Here is a 12,492-nt window from a genome sequence, read left to right on the forward strand (position 1 = left end):
GCATTGTACCCATCTGCCTCCAGCAGGAAGTTTCCCCTCAATCTTGTATTTACAGGTTGGGCCATTGCCTATTTCTTCACACCCAAATCTTGGGTCTTCAGGAGCATTGTGCTCTGTACACTGCAATCTTGCTTCTTCCAGGGGCAGCCAGATGGCTAACTCACCCCTTTCCAGTGAAACAGGACACAAACGTCTCTCAGTTGGACATTCAGATCACATGGGCTTTAACATCCGAAAAGTACTTGATGGCTTTCCTATACTGTAACTAACCCCCCGTCAGGGTGTGGCTGTGAGTGCTAGTGTATGCCAGTCCCCTCTAGATATCGGGTAGGATGTTCTGAGATGGTGAGCTCAGAGCCAGGTGCTGTAGGCACTCCAGGCACTGGGCTTTAGGGGATCTAGCCTGCGCTGGGTTCCCATAAACACTCATACATTTTAAACAGGCAAGAAGGATTCCTTTACTAAGGCTGCCAGAGCTTGTCTCCCTGGGGAATTTTATACAGGTATAGCCTCCCCGGGTGGATACTCTTATTCCATTATAAAAGAGGCTTTTTTCTGTTTAGCTTAAGCCCCTTACTAAGTGGCATAAGCTAAACTGAAAAAGTTCCTCTTATACAGAAATAGGATTGTCCACCCAGGATGTTACATCTGTGTAACTATATCAATTTGAATTCACACCTTAAATTATACCAAAATATGTGGCCTCCATGGCTATGTCTACATTCACGGCATCATGTAGGTTACAGGCTCAACACTTGTAGCTAGACGCCACAGTGAAAAGCAGGCTGCATCCCACTTGTCACTGTGGTGTGTAGCTACTCATGGCTATCATAACCTTAGTCCCAGATTTGGACCTTAGCGTCCAAAATATGGGGGTTAGCATGAAAAACCTCCAAGCTTAGTTACCAGCTTGGACCTGGTACCTGCTGCCACCACCCAAAAAATTAGAGTGTTTTGGGGCACTCTGGTCCCTCTGAAAAACCTTCCCTGGGGACCCCAAGACCCAAATCCCTTGAGTCTCACAACAAAGGGAAATAATCCTTTTTCCCTTCCCCCCTCCAGGTGCTCCTGGAGAGATACACAGACACAAGCTCTGTGAAACTACACAGAGAGACTCCCCCTCTCTGTTCCCAATCCTGAAAACAAAAAGTACTTTCCTAATCCCCCAGAGGGAATGCAAAGTCAGGCTAGCAATCCAACACACAGATCTCCCCTTGATTTCTTCCTCCCACCAATTCCCTGGTGAGTACGACTCAATTTCCCTGAAGTAAGGAAAACTCCAACAGGTCTTGAAAGAAAAATACAAATGGTCTCTCTGTATTAAGATGATATAATACAGGGTCGATTGCTTAAAAGAATATTGAATAAACAGCCTTATTCAAAAAGAATACAAATCAAAGCACTCCAGCACTTATATTCATGCAAATACCAAAGAAAAGAAACCATAGAACTTACTATCTGATCTCTTTGTCCTTACACTTAGAAACAGAAGACTAGAAAGTAGAAAGTACTTCTTCAAAGCTCAGAGAAAGCAGGCAAACAGACAAAAGACCTCAGACACACAATTCCCTCCACCCAAAGTTGAAAAATCCGGTTTCCTGATTGGTCCTCTGGTCAGGTGCTTCAGGTGAAAGAGACATTAACCCTTAGCTATCTGTTTATGACACGCCCCCCAAATTGCAGACAGTGGGGAAGCTCACTGGCGGCGATTTCCTTCTAGAACATTAAAATAAACAGATTAATACAACACATACACCTTTACATATACTCCTAAGTATATAACTAACAGACTTCTACATTTTAAGAACAGTTTTTAACTACTGAATTCTGGGAAACTCTCACGGGAGAGTGCATCAGCAACTTTATTAGAAGCTCCTGTGATGTGTTGAATTTCAAAATCAAAATCTTGGAGAGCTAAACTCCAACGAAGAAGTTTCTTGTTGTTCCCCTTGGCAGTATGAAGCCACTTTAGTGCAGCATGGTCAGTTTGTAGTTGGAACCGCCGTCCCCAAACATATGGGCGTAGCTTTTCCAGGGCGTACACAATGGCATAGCATTCCTTTTCACTGACTGACCAGTGACTTTCCCTCTCAGACAGTTTCTTGCTGAGAAACACGACAGGATGGAAGTTGTGATCTGTTGCTTCCTGCATGAGCACCGCTCCTATACCACGCTCAGATGCATCTGTGGTTACTAGGAATGGCTTGTCAAAATCCGGGGCCCTGAGCACAGGGTCAGACATGAGCATCGCCTTAAGCTGGGTAAAGGCCTTTTGACACTCATCAGTCCACTTAACGGCATTTGGCTGGGTCTTTTTGGTCAGGTCGGTCAGTGGGGCAGCGATTTGGCTGTAGTGTGGTACAAATCGCCTGTAGTATCCGGCCAAGCCTAAGAAGGATTGGACCTGCTTCTTTGACTTTGGGACAGGCCACTTTTGGATAGCATCCACCTTGGGCTGTAGGGGGTTTATGGTTCCTCGACCCACCTGGTGCCCCAGGTAAGTCACTCTGTTTTGGCCTATTTGACACTTTTTGGCCTTAACAGTTAGTCCTGCCTGCCTGATGCGCTCAAAGACCTTTTCCAGGTGTAGTAGGTGTTCGGGCCAGGAGTCTGAAAAAATGGCCACATCATCGAGGTAGGCAACTGCAAATTCTCCCAGTCCAGCTAGTAGACCATCTACCAGCCTCTGGAAGGTGGCGGGTGCATTTCGAAGGCCGAAAGGAAGGACATTGAATTCATACACCCCCGCATGGGTGACGAATGCTGACCTCTCCTTGGCAGGTTCATCTAGCGGTACTTGCCAGTACCCCTTGGTTAAGTCTATTGTAGAGATGAACTGGGCACGTCCCAACTTCTCCAATAGCTCATCGGTACGTGGCATTGGATAGTTGTCCGGACGAGTTACAGCATTTAGCTTACGGTAGTCCACGCAAAAGCATATTTCCCCATCTGGTTTGGGTACCAGAACCACTGGAGATGCCCATGCAGTGGTAGATGAGCGGATTATACCCATCTGTAGCATGTTCTGGATCTCCCGTTCTATAGCAGCTTGGGCATGAGGAGACACTCGGTAGGGTGGGGTTCTGATTGGGTGAGCATTACCTGTATCAATGGAGTGGTATGCCCGTTCAGTCCGTCCTGGGGTGGCTGAGAACAATGGGGCGAAGCTAGTGCACAGCTCCTTGATTTGTTGCCGCTGCAGACGTTCCAGGGTGGTTGAGAGGTTCACCTCTTCCACGCCACCGTCTTTTTTCCCGTCGTAGTAGACACCGTCAGGCCACTCAGCATCATCTCCCTGGACTGTAAACTGACAAACCTGTAAGTCTCTGGAATAGAAAGGCTTGAGAGAATTAACATGGTACACTTTAGGCTTTAGTGAGGAATTGGGAAATGCTATGAGGTAGTTTACAGCTCCCAGGCGCTCTTGGACCGTGAATGGCCCTTCCCATGATGCTTCCATCTTATGGGCCTGTTGCGCCTTCAAGACCATAACCTGGTCTCCTACCTTGAAGGACCGATCTCTGGCATGTCTGTCATACCAGGCCTTTTGCTCTTCTTGAGCATCCTTTAGGTTCTCTTTAGCAAGGGCTAAAGAGTGTCGGAGGGTGCTTTGTAGGTTGCTTACAAAGTCCAGAATGTTAGTTCCTGGAGAAGGCGTAAACCCCTCCCATTGCTGCTTCACCAACTGTAATGGCCCCTTAACCTCGTGACCATACACAAGTTCAAATGGTGAAAACCCTAAACTGGGATGTGGTACAGCCCTGTAGGCAAACAGCAACTGCTGCAACACTAGGTCCCAATTATTGGAGAATTCGTTGATGAATTTTCGTATCATGGCCCCCAAAGTTCCATTGAACCTTTCCACCAGGCCATTGGTTTGATGGTGGTACGGGGTGGCAACCAAGTGATTCACCCCATGAGTTTCCCACAGTTTTTCCATGGTCCCTGCCAGGAAATTAGACCCTGAATCTGTAAGGATGTTGCAGGGCCAACCTACCCTGGCAAAGATGTCTGTTAAGGCCAGGCACACAGTGTTAGCCCTGGTGTTGCCTAGAGCTACTGCTTCCGGCCATCGGGTAGCAAAGTCCACTAAAGTCAGTACGTACTGCTTTCCTCTGGGCGTCTTTTTTGGGAAAGGGCCCAGGATATCCACAGCTACTCGCTGAAATGGGACCTCAATTATGGGGAGTGGCTGGAGAGGGGCCTTGACCTGGTCTTGAGGCTTTCCCACTCTTTGGCATACCTCACAAGACCGGACATACTTGGCAACATCCTTGCCCATCCCCTCCCAATGGAAGGACTTCCCCAACCGGTCCTTGGTTCTGTTCACCCCAGCGTGGCCACTGGGATGATCATGGGCTAAGCTTAAGAGCTTCCCCCGGTACTTAGTTGGAACCACCAACTGTTTTTGCGGCTGCCATTCTTCCCGGTGTGCACCAGAAAGAATTTCCTTGTATAAAAGTCCTTGGTCTATAACAAACCGTGATCGATTAGAAGAGCTGAGAGGCGGTGGGGTGCTCCGTGCCGCCGCCCAAGCTTTCTGAAGGCTGTCATCCGCTTCCTGCTCAGTCTGGAACTGTTCCCTTGAGGCTGGGGTCACCAGTTCTTCCTCAGACTGTGGACTTGGGCTTGGTCCCTCTGGAAGCGATGTAGGTGATGGGGTTGTTTCCGTTGCCGGTGAACCGCTCTCCGCTGGTGCACCTGAGGGTATTTCAGGCTCTGGCTGAGCCTTTTGGGTATGGCTGTCTGTTGCTTCTGCCAGTTGTGGCTCGCTGGCGCCCTCTGGCGTTGAGTTTGAAGATGGGGTTGCAATGGCTGGTGCTGGTTGCTGTTCCAGTTCCGGGCCTGGGACTGGAGGTGCTGTGGCTGTTTCAGTGGTAGGCATGGAATCCGGGTCCACTACCTCTGTCTGGGTCTCTGGTAACACAGACGGGGCCTCTGTGGACGGTTCAGGAACAGGAATGGGTCTGGAAGCTTGCCGGATTTGGCTACGTGTAACCATTCCCACTCTCTTGGCCCGCCTCACCTGGTTGGCCAAGTCTTCCCCCAGTAGCATGGGGATAGGATAGTTGTCATAGACTGCAAAAGTCCACATTCCTGACCAGCCTTTGTACTGGACAGGCAGTTGAGCTGTAGGCAAGTCTACAGCTTGTGACATGAAGGGGTAAAGTGTAACTTTGGCCTTTGGGTTGATGAATTTGGGGTCAACGAAGGATTGGTGGATAGCTGACACTTGTGCCCCCGTGTCTCTCCACGCAGTAACCTTCTTTCCGCCCACTCTCAAATTTTCCCTTCGCTCCAAGGGTATTTTAGAGGCATCCGGGCCTGGGGATCTTTGGTGTGATGGTGGTGTAATGAATTGCACTCGCATGGTGTTCTTGGGACACTTGGCCTTGATATGTCCCAGTTCATTACACTTAAAGCATCTTCCATCTGATGGGTCACTGGGCCGAGGTGAGTTACTGGAGACTGGTGAGGTTGAAGGGTAGGGTATCTGTGGCTTTACTTGGGTGGTATGTGGGGTCTTTGGCTGTCCTCGGTTGTAGGGTTTATGGTCTGTGTGCCCCCTGGGGTAATCGTTCCCCTTGACAGTAGCTTTCTTGCTTTCTGCCAGTTCCATCCATTTGGCTCCAATCTCCCCCGCCTCAGCGATATCTTTGGGATTTCCATCTTGTATGTACCGTGTGATGTCTTCAGGAACACCATCCAAGAACTGCTCCATTTGTATGAGGAGGTTCAGTTCTTCCCTTGATTTCTTCCTCCCACCAATTCCCTGGTGAGTACAGACTCAATTTCCCTGAAGTAAGGAAAACTCCAACAGGTCTTAAAAGAAAGCTTTATATAAAAAGAAAGAAAAATACAAATGGTCTCTCTGTATTAAGATGATATAATACAGGGTCGATTGCTTAAAAGAATATTGAATAAACAGCCTTATTCAAAAAGAATACAAATCAAAGCACTCCAGCACTTATATTCATGCAAATACCAAAGAAAAGAAACCATAGAACTTACTATCTGATCTCTTTGTCCTTACACTTAGAAACAGAAGACTAGAAAGTAGAAAGTACTTCTCCAAAGCTCAGAGAAAGCAGGCAAACAGACAAAAGACCTCAGACACACAATTCCCTCCACCCAAAGTTGAAAAAATCCGGTTTCCTGATTGGTCCTCTGGTCAGGTGCTTCAGGTGAAAGAGACATTAACCCTTAGCTATCTGTTTATGACAATGGCAGTGAAAGGCTCTGGCAGCAGGAAGACAGCAGGACACTGCACTACTAAAAATAGCAGTGCACGTGTGGCAGGGCTTGGCCTTGTAGACAGACATGTAGAGTATGTAACCTAGGGGATTAAGCATTTGGGGCACTCTACCCGCCTAAACTGTACTTCACTGTCTATGTAGGTATAGCCATGCTAGCTGGGCGTGCAGTGTCTGTACTCCACACACTGCTGTAAGTGTAGACATATCCATAGTTGTGAGTTCTCCTACCTCAGAGTATTGTGAAATTTGAAAGTAGTGGGAGAGGTGGACACAATATTGGGGGGATTGGGTCCTACTGTTTTTGGGTGGGGAGCAAACTACCTTCTCTTCTCTCTCTAACAAGATAGTAAAGGTGTGACTGGGGTACCAGCTGTGATCACTCAATTAAGGTTAACTGCAAAGAATGGGGCAGACAATCCGCCAAAAGCTGGTGGATATTCCAGTACTTCAGCCTGGTCTACACTGGGGTGGCGGGGTCGATCTAAGTTACACAACTTCAGCTCTGTGAATAAAGTAGCTGAAGTTGACGTACTTAGACCTACTCACCCCACTGTCTTCACTGCAGTGAATCAACTGCTGCCGCTCCCCCCATTGACTCCGCCTGCGCCTGTCATGGTGGTTGAGTACAGGAGTCGATGCGGGAGTGCTCGGGAGTCAATTTATCGTGGCTAGACTAGATGCAATAAATCGAACCCTGCCGGATCGATCGCTGCCCACCGATCCGGTGGGTAGTGCAGACATACACTTAGATTTAGCAAGTCAGCAAAAAATACCTTCTTTATTACCTTACTGGTTACTCAGAAGACCAAACAACACAGTTCCCCTAAAAACAACAAGGCATCCTTGTGGCATCTTAGAGACTAACAAATTTATTTGGGCATAAGCTTTCATGGGCTACAGCCCACTTCATCAGATGCACGGACTGGAAAATACAGTAAGCAGGTATAAATATACAGCACATGAAAAGATGGGAGTTGCCTTACCAAGTGGGGGGTCAGTGCTAACGAGGCCAATTCAGTTAGGGTGGATGTAGCCCATTCCCAACAGTTGACAAGAAGGGGTGAATATCAACAGAGGGAAAATTATTTTTTGTAGTGACCCAGTCACTCCCAGTCTTTATTCAGGCCTAATTTGATTATGTCAAGTTTGCAAATTAATTCAAGTTCTGCAGTTTCTGGCTGAAGTCTGTTTTTGAAGCTTTTTTGTTGAAGAATGGAGACTTTTAAGTCTGTTATTGAGAGTCCAGGGAAAGTGAAATGCTCTCCTACTAGTTTTTGAATGTTACGATTCTTGATGTCTGATTTGTGTCCATTTATTCTTTTGCATAGAGGCTGTCCGGTTTGGCCAATGTACATGGCAGAGGGAATTGCAAAGAGTTCTTTCAGAAATAGTCCATAGGTTATAGGCCAATGTTTATATATATTTCAGGGTGATCCGGTTAGAATTGGGATCTTAGTTATCCCCTGAATGAAACCTTAAGCACATCTGAGATGACAGAATCAGAATGCAAATATCTTTTATACCGTGTTCTAGCATTCACTTGACCATACAGTCCTGGGTAAATAATAGGTTTTTGATGTAACCTTTTGCTTTCTAAACACAACCAGTAATTAGTTACACAAATTAACATAGGACACTTTATCCATTAGGCAGTTTATTACAAACTTCAAAGAGACATATAGACAATGACATTGTTTTATCCAAGATTCATCTAAATGTTAATATTCCCTTTTGATTTGTGAATTAATAGTTATAGGGACAGACAGGAACTGTCTGTTTACATGCTAGCATCAAAGATAACACACAATTAGTATCACTTCTAACAATATAGGTTTGCGTTTCAAAGTTCTAGCCTACTTAGCATGAATGGCCCTAATTACCATTCACATACCTTTCTAACATGTCTTTAAAGGTCACTTTGGATTAGTTAGCCTGCAAGCTGTTTAACCCTTTCTGGCCATGAGTTATATTTTGTATAAAATTTGCTGCAATTATATAGCAGTGGTAGCAATAATGCTTTGCATGATTATATTTTAATCAGACAATGTCACAAGAGGAATTAAAGAGCTGGCTTTGTTGAGGATTGTGGGGTGAAAGGGTAAAGCCTGTGTCAGGGCTCCCAATGTGTTTTAAAACTTTTGGATAAAAAATCCAAATGATCAAGTTGTTGCTTTAAAAAAAAATATGAAAGATAACAGCAGGGAGCTAACATAGGGAATAATACATTAGTTACTGAAAAAGCACACAGACCATTCAGGTGGGTCCCTGCAGGAAGCCATTACAACAACAAAACTCTTCAAGTTACAATTCAATCTAGCAGACTTTAATCAAAAGCACTGTGAACCTTAGGATGCATCTTCCACCATTGCTGTGATTAATGTATTTTCTTCTTTCAAGCAGTCAAGAAAATAAATAAAATATGCTTAAATGCTCTTGTCTGTAATGTGAGAAATATGCCCTGCCAGCTTCCTGCGGAACAAGAGAACCTTCCCTGTAGGGACCGAGCAATCATGGTGAACTAACCTCAAAAGGTGTCAAGATTTGTTTCAATTTAGATCTGCATCTAAAAGTTTGGAATCCTACTCATTTGCTTATTAGCGTCTGTCAAGGGTTTTCCCCCACTTTGAACTTTAGCGTCCAAAAAGTGGGGACCTGCATGATCACTTTTAAGCTTAATTACCAGCTTAAATTTGGTACGCTGCCACCAGCCAAAAATATAGTGTTTGGCACACTTCCTGTTCCCCCAAAATCTTCCCTGGGGAACCCAAGACCCAAACCCCTTGGATCTGAACACAAGGAGAAATTAGCCTTCCCCTCCTCTTTTTCCCCTCAGACTTTCCCCTCCCTGGGTTACCCTGAGAGGCTACACTGATCCAAACTCTTTGGATCTTAAAACAAAGAGGAATTAACCTTCCCCCCTCCTTTTCCCCCCACCAATACCTGGTGAGTTCAGACCCAATCCCCTTGGGTCTTAAAACAAGGGAAAAAATCAATCAGGTTCTTAAAAAAGAAAGCTTTTAATTAAAGAAAGAAAAAGTAAAAATTATCTCTGTAAAATCAGGATGGAAAATGTTTACAGGGTACTCAGATTCATATAGCCTAGAGGGACTACCCCCCCACCCTAGCCTGAGATTCAAAGTTACAGCAAACAGAGGTAAAAATCCTTCCAGCAAAAGGAAAAGCATTCACAAGTTGAAAGAAAACAAACATAAGACTAATCCGCCTTGCCTGGCTACTTACAAGTTTGAAACATGAAAGACTGATTCAGAAAGATTTGGAGGGTCTGGTTGTAGGTCTGGTCCCTTTTTTTCTCAAGAGCGAACAACGAACAAAACAAACAACACAAACAAAGACTTCCCTCCACCAAGATTTGAAAGTATCTTGTCCTCCCATTGGTCCTCTGTTCAGGTGTCAGCCAGGTTCACTGAGCTTCTTAACCCTTTACAGGTAAAAGAGACATTAACCCTTAACCATCTGTTTATGACAGAGTCAAACAATTCTGTAATACTAGCTTATCTGTCTCTACACAGTCAATAAGCATTAGCCATCCATGTCCATAGAATAGTGAAATACTTTGCTTTGTACATCACTGAAACATATTAACATAGATCACATAAAATTATTTATTCTGATTTTACTTAAAGTTCATGAGCCAAAATCATGTTCCTTGCCCTCCTCTGCTGCCCTGCTATTTCATGTAGGAGGTTTGTTTCACACATTGCTGTGGTAACTGGCTACTTTGTCATATTCTGCTCACATCACCCTCTCCTTGAGTCCTTGCATTGGTTTCCAATATCACTGTGCTTCAGATTCAAATGTCTCATTTTCAGGGCTCTAGGTAAAATCCTATCTCCACTGAAATCCACAGCAAACCTACCATTGTCTTCAATTGGACCCTGATTTCACCTTATCTTTACAGTGCTCTCTATGCCTGCATCTCATCTCCTAATACTTCCCCACATTCCCTACCAATACTGCCAACTTGACACATCTTGACAATCCTTTAGTCTCCTCCCATAAGCAATTTGAAGCCTTCTCTTCTGCTGTCCATATACCTGGAATGCTTTCATGGGTCTGTAAACTCTACGTTCAGTTAACCCACCAAAACTACAGCTTTTGCACCTGCAACCTCATCTTTCCTCTCAGACATTTCTCCTTTAATATAACATATTCATGATCATTAAAAAATGACCAGTGCAAATTGTGACAGATACGGCAATTTCCTGCAATATCTGTAGGAGATCTTACTGAATTAAGTTTCATTGTGGCCAGGGATTGTATACAATTCCATGGGGGAGGGTGACCACAGCCTTCCAAGAACTAAGAACAATGTGTGTGGGGGGGTGATTAGGTAAATTTATTCAGGTTGTAACACGTGCAGAGAAGTACCACCATATGGAGAGGCTCTTATATATTCAAACTGGATTCTCTGGAGACCAACAGACAAAGAAAGGTTGTTTGGATAAACAGCCTTGGTTTAAACTGACTCGGGGTCTTCTTTCTGATCCAGCAAATGGACAGAACCTTAGGGAAGGACTGGAAGGACTGACTCCTGCCAGAGCCCCTGCTGAAAGTGAGTTGTGGGAAGGGGCTAATTGCTGGTTTTTAATATGCTTGTAGGTTCTCGTATTGTTTTTAATATGTTTTCTGTCAAATGTTTTCACTTTAAGAATAAATGTGCTTGCTTTGAAAGATCTGGGTGGCTGGATCTTGGGTTTGTGTATGTGTTTGGGGGTTACTTGCTGTGTGCTGAGCTTGTGTTTGTCAGTCTGTTTGGTTTGTTTGTTTGAAGGACCGTGTGCTGTAGCTGGCAGTTGGAGGTGGAGCTACTAGGAAGGTTTGAAAGCTAGAAGCCTCTGGTAATTGGCTGAGCCTTAACCAGTGGGTGGGGCATTCACTCAGGCCAGGGCTTTATAAAGCTGCGCACAAGCGACCAGGGAGCTTAGCGAACAGGAGCTGCTAACAGGGAGTTTGGAAGGGGAGTAGGAGGGGAGGGGGGGGGTCCCTTGTCGGTCTCATCTGTGACCCATTGGTCCCCTGAGCCTGTAAACTGAGCCACATCGAAAACCTTTCTGTTTACAGCAGAGCAGAGCGGACAGGGAGCTGTAGACGGGAATTTGAGAGAGTTTGACAGAGGGAGGCTTACAATGGTGAGGAGGACCCGCAACACCTGTGTCAGCACTGCTTCTGTCTCCTCCACCTGCGCCTGTAGCCAGACAGAGTACCAAAGCATGGATGCTTTTACCCAGATTCTGGTGTGGGCTTGCAAAGACTGTAATTTGCAATTTCCACTTACTGATATCCAGGCTGGGGGTGGCATCCAATGTGAAAGGTGCCTACTGGTGGAATCTCTCAGGCAGAAGGTGGGAGAGCTACAGGAGGAGGTGGCTAGGCTGAGGAACATCCCTATCCATGAACAATTCCTGGACAGTATCCATGTGGAGACAGCTGATGGTGCTGTCCCAGTTGACAGGGCTACCGACACTCCAGTGGAGGAGGAGATGCCTCAGGGTGTATCTGACACACCAGTGGAGGAGGAGGCTCAGGGTGGACACAGCCAGCTGGTTACTTCTAGCAGCAGGCAGTGCTCCACCGCTGCTGCGAACCCTCCTGCTGTGGTAAAAGATAACCATTATGCTCTTCTTGATACAGGAGAGAAGAAATCACCCCCAACAGTTAAGGGGGTGAAGCCTCGTACCCCTAAGGCTGGGAGGTCTGCTGCCACCACTGATAAGAGACGTAGGGTAGTGGTGGTTGGAGACTCTCTGCTGAGGGGGACGGAGACACCCATCTGTCGCCCTGACCGTTCATCCCGGGAGGTATGCTGCCTGCCAGGGGCCCGTATCCAAGATGTTACAGAGGCATTGTCGAGGATTATCCGCCTTCTGACTACTACCCTATGCTACTCATCCATGTGGGCACAAATGATACTGCGAGATGTGACACTGAGCAGATCAAGAGTGACTACAGGGCTCTGGGAGTACGGGTTAAGGAGTTTGGAGCGCAGGTGGTATTCTCTTCGATTCTTCCTGTTGAAGGTAGGGGTCCGGGCAGAGACAGATGCATCGTGGAGGTGAATGCCTGGCTGCGAAGATGGTGTCGCCAGGAGGGCTTTGGCTTCCTCGACCACGGGATGCTATTTGAGGAATGACTGCTAGGAACAGATGGCGTTCACCTTTCGAAGAGGGGAAAGGCCCTGTTTGCGCACAGACTGGCTAACCTAGTAAGGAGGGCT

The 12,492-nt window shown here is 46.1% G+C and overlaps 1 protein-coding gene across 4 annotated transcripts in view; it reads left to right on the forward strand.

The window, feature by feature from the left end:
* The window catches only part of HS3ST5 (heparan sulfate-glucosamine 3-sulfotransferase 5), a 281,166-nt gene that overhangs the window by 208,760 nt on the left and 59,914 nt on the right, over nt 1–12,492 (forward strand). Inside the window, exon 3 of one of the 4 annotated variants that reach the window (XM_050949821.1) lies at nt 10,768–10,830. The exons of the other annotated variants lie outside the window; for them this stretch is intronic. The gene's annotated coding sequence lies outside the window, so the exon portion shown is untranslated. The remainder of the gene's footprint in view (nt 1–10,767; nt 10,831–12,492) is intronic. 4 annotated transcript variants of the gene reach the window in all.

The sequence above is a fragment of the Gopherus flavomarginatus genome, chromosome 4 (assembly GCF_025201925.1).
Source record: "Gopherus flavomarginatus isolate rGopFla2 chromosome 4, rGopFla2.mat.asm, whole genome shotgun sequence".
In the NCBI taxonomy this organism is placed as follows: Eukaryota; Metazoa; Chordata; order Testudines; family Testudinidae; genus Gopherus; species Gopherus flavomarginatus.